At 37.7% G+C, this 5,000-nt stretch overlaps 1 pseudogene; it reads right to left on the reverse strand.

Moving 5' to 3' along the window:
• The window catches only part of LOC116091011, a 60,750-nt pseudogene extending 56,130 nt beyond the window's left edge, over nucleotides 1-4,620 (reverse strand).
• Nucleotides 4,621-5,000: the final 380 nt, after the last annotated feature.

The raw sequence follows: 5,000 nt of genomic DNA on the forward strand, positions 1-5,000 counted from the left end.
AAAAACCCACAAAATGGAAATTAAAATATACAAGTAAAAGATGAATAAAACAAAAATGTTCCAAAGCAAAATGTAAAGAATGAAACAAAAACACCATTGAGATTGCTTGTGTTGGCCATCACCTCCTAGGAATAGGGCCTAGCCTTAAGTGTGGTTAATATATCCAGTGTGCCACCATAGGAAGCATGTAATTTCCCTATTGTGTGTGAATATCAATTGGAGATAACTTCTTGCTTATGGATGAGAGATTGTCCACTAACCTCTGTTACCTCTGAGACACGTGGGCTTGAGCCTGTTCAGGCCCTGTGTATGCTGCTTTAATCTCTGTGAGTTCATATGTACATGAGTCCTATTGTGTCTAGAAGGTACCTCATGCTATCCTCCTTGCTATCCTCTTACAACAATAGTTTTTGCCTCAAGAATATATAGATTCTTGAGCCTCAAGGGAAGGGATTTGTGTAAACATTTTTTAAAATATTAATTTAGTGGCAAGATACTGTTCACACAGTTAGAAAAATTAGTTCTATTCTTTTCTACCTACTTCAGCATAGTTAGTTACTCATGGTGCAATTTTTTTAGTTAGTGTTTGTAGTATATTATGTTTCCTCCAACAAAAACATCCTCTTTGATTTTTATTGCTTGTTTATGTGCTCATTGCTATGCTTCTCAGAATCAGTGCTATGAAAAAATATGTTTACCAAGAAGTACCATTCTCCTATTTCCAGTACTCCTTCCCATTCCCCTTCACCCCATCCCTTCCTATCTACTGCCTTAAACTTCTTTGGTTTCTGGCTTATCTTTGTTGTATTTGTTATATTCCTTTCTTACATGAACTGTAACATTCTACAGGTTATATATCCAAAATAGACAATTCCTTCCTTCCTGTCTGTTTAATAATTACCACAATCAAATTAACACATCTATCACCTGTAGTTACTGTTTTGTGTATGTTTGTTTATGTATGTTGTGGACAAGTCAACTGTATACTTTGCTATTTTCATTTAACAATTTATCCTGTACATTATTTCATATTGCTTCTAGAGATAGATCTTCATAGTTTTTACTTGTATGTCTCTCTATCATGTGACTGTATTATAATAGCTAATCTCCATTTTATGGGCAGTTTTGGTAGTTTACAATATTTTATAATTTCAAATGAATTTTCAATGAATAATTATTGTATAGCTATATTTTCATATTGGGGGTATTTTCTTAATGTAGATACTTTCTAAAACATGATTTCTTCAGCGTATGTGTGTGTGAGAGAGACAGGTAGGGAGGGATCAAGAGAGGGAGGGGAGAGAGAGAGAGGTGAAGTTGTCTACATAGGCCAGAAGAAAGCATTAGATTCCCTGGAGCTGGAGTTTCATGTGGTTGTGAGTCACCCTGTGGGTGCTGAGAACCCAACTCTAGTCCTGGAAGAGTAATAGAGGCCCTTAACCACTGAGCCATCTCTCCAGCTCCTTGTATGAAGTCTTAGCAGACTCCTGGGAGAGATAGCTCTTTATGTCCCTTGGATTCCTTTGAGATTTTTTTAATCAGGAAATAGAAGGTACCTCCCATAATTTTGAGTAAAGAAAAACAAAATTTGTATGAAGCTATAAATAGGATTCTTGTAATATTCCTTCATATATCCAACAATGTTTCTTTGAGTATTAGATTTTTAAATTATTTTCCTCTCCTTTTAATCATCACTTTTCATACAATTCTCTTACTCTTTGGAATGTTCACAGTTATAGTTTGAGCTGAGCTTTGCTTACAATGATCAACATTTTTGTTCCTTATCTTGTCAAAGTAAAACAAAATATAACACCAGAAATGTTTACATTATTGAGATGCAGTTGAATGCAGACTGTTTATTTTTTCTTAACTGCAAGTGGAACCATGTGTGCAGAAAGAAGCCTCGTGTAAGGATAAAGGCCAGCTGTGGAGAGTTCTTTAGTAGGGTGGAAAAAATCAAACTGGCTTAAATGGTGGATAATCCTATGTTTGATCTCAAATTGAACTTGGAGTTTTTCAATTATTAAACACAAACTATCAAGTTGGACTCAGTGATGTGAAGGGATGAGTGTTAAATGCCCAAAAGGCCTTTCTCAACCATAGCCTCCCTCAGATGGTGACCCATTTGAAGTACCCATAAACACACTCTTCCTTTCATCTGCTTTGTGCTTGTTTCTTGTAGCTAGGATTCTTTGTATTCTTCTGAATTATATCTTATAGATCAAATTTCCACTGGGGGTTTTGCTTCAACCTGCCCTTCTCCCAGGCTCTTTGGTGCCAGACTTCCTTGCACTATGACAGTTTGCCTGATCTGCACTTTCCTGCCCTTATTTTACAGAGTCGTTTTTGATTTATTATATCTCGGGGTAAGAGCACAGAGGCAGCGAAGAGCAAATGTCTTCATCTGCAGATAACAGCTTCCTAATAACCCCAACCCTTATCTGCATGTTAAGACACACAAGGGGTGTTTTTGCCTGCTTGTGTCAGCTGCCTGCAAACTAAGCATTCTGAGCCTTGCAGAAGTTTGCACCATGGCTCTCTAAATGCTGGCTGTGATCTGTTAGAAGAGGAAGCGGGGAACATTCCTTATGGGAGGTCCTATTTAGAAAGTAACAGTGAGATCTGAGTGTACATTGTTTAATTTTCCTTATAACACTGATAGATTTAGACAGATGAAGGGATGTCATTGTCTTTTATAGAATATTTTACTTATATATCTGTTGATTCTCTAAAAGCTTATTTTTAAATGCACTCTGTAGCCATGAGCAGAAAAAAAAAATTTTTGTTTGTTTACTGCAAGGAGCTATCATCAGTGAGAGATATGTCCTTGCTGGCACTAATACATTTCTTGAGGGAGCTTGTCATCTACACTCTTATTACTCTGAGCATGTGCACCATCAGCATTTTCTGGAAGCTGGATAGAAAGGCAGGATTGCCTCAGATATCACTTCAGGCCTCCTGAGTCAGAAATTAAACTAGTTACAACATCCCCAAGGGGAATGGGCATAGCACCGTTTGAGAAAAACTACCAGTGAAGATGGAAATCCTGCTTACGAACAAGGGAGTCTATACATTCATAGTCCCTCTCTCCCTCTCCTCCCCCTCCCTCTCCCTTTCCCTCTCTGACTAAAATGGCATGTTTCACAATTTTCTAGAGCTTTGGTTTTTCTCATTACAATGGGTATTGTAAGCTAGCTTTTTTTCAGGCTCATGGGAAAAGAGCAAAGGGATATGAAGTTTAACGATCCATTGTGAGCTCACCCAAGGAGAGCATATACCTAAAGAACTGATATTGCCATTACTTTGCTCTGCACATCTATTAAAGTATATTTCAGTGCGTCAAGGTAGACAGTGATTTCTTGAAATAGAATCAATCCTCACTGTTCATGGATTGTATATTTGAGAATTTGCATACTTGCTAGAATTTATTAGTTGCCCCAGATCCATGTTTGCTGTGCATTTTTAGTTACTCACAGTCATGCATGGAGAGAACAAAAAATGAGTTGCCTAATAAACACACATTTGGGTTAGGCCAAATAAGGCAGTTCTTTCCCTTGTTGTTTTCCCTCTTGTTATGTAACACCTATCCTTGTCACAGTCTGTGTATACCATGATCTCCATGTTTTTGTTTCTCGCTTTTGCAATTTGACAGTAGCCTCCAAGAGCACTATTAAAGCCATATTTATTGTTTCTAAGTCTAAAGGGTGGTAGTATACCTTACGGGGAAAATATGTGGGTTTCATAAGCTTCCTTCAGAGATAAATGATAATAGTAGTGACTGTGAGGTAATGCCAAGGAAATAACAATATAAACAACATGTATTAAATAAGGTATTTTCAAACAGAAGCATACATGCAGGAAGGGTGATGTGTTTCTCATTTAATGCTTGTATGACCTTAATACAACATTTCCCCAAGGAACAATGTTTTCATAGCTACTTCAGTATCTGGAGTGACTTTGTAGAACTTAAGTACTGCAAAGAGTGACAGGGAGCTTTATAAAAAACAACTGGACTAGAATATCAATCAGTCATCTTTTCTCTTTGATGTTTGACATTGAGATGCAATTGTAGGTTTTGGTTGTATTCTAAGCACAGTAACAAAGAATCTTGGTAGTTTACAAAAGCACATTCCAGTATTTGTGGATGTTCTTGTGATAAATCAGTATTTCAGAGAGGGTCTTACTGTCCTGTGGAAATGTCATTCTTATGGGCATGGTATTTGAGACAATTATATTACCATTACTCCAGAACAAGTTTCTATGCTAACTCCCCATCCCTTTTATTTAATTGCAGATTTATGTTTAGAAGGCTCTATAAGCTTTGGTGCCTAAATATCACAGGCTCCTAATATCCTCTTTCCCTGTAACATAACCTTTCCAGCTACTTTAGTTTGGGTTTACATCAATGTCCCAACAGCTCTTACTGCGGCCCACTCTGCAAAGACACATGTTTTCTGATACATATTACTCTACCCCTCTGAGAAATCTGAGTACCTCTGTATGATAACATTACCTTGGAAGAAAGTTCCAGGTGATCTGAGATTTGACCCCAGGCTTGCTGTTGTGCTTGAAGGCTTCTTGAAGGCTTAATACATCTTCCAACTGTATGAATTTGTGCATCATTTCTTTTTTCATGGATCTGGAAGTGGCCTCACAGGCTAAGACTATAGATTGCCTATTGTACTATTACTACTGTACAGTAGTAGACTTACTATTTCCATCCAACAGTAGTCAGTGGGAGCCTCAAGGGACAGACCGGGATGGTTATGCTCCACTTGGTTTCACAGGTACTCTTTACCTTGTGTCAGGAGTCTCCAAGCATGACATTACAGGAGTTGCCTAGTAAATCCGGATTTAGGGATAAGTGTGACTTGAGTAATAGCAAACTTCCTGTATCAGCAGCTTGAGTCTGCTCTGAGGTATAGAGCATATAAGTGTTCCGTATTGGACAGTGTCAAAACAGCTGAGGTTGAAGAGATTACCTCTGAAGTACAGCGAAA

This window comes from Mastomys coucha, chromosome X (genome assembly GCF_008632895.1).
Source record: "Mastomys coucha isolate ucsf_1 chromosome X, UCSF_Mcou_1, whole genome shotgun sequence".
Lineage (NCBI taxonomy): Eukaryota > Metazoa > Chordata > Mammalia > Rodentia > Muridae > Mastomys > Mastomys coucha.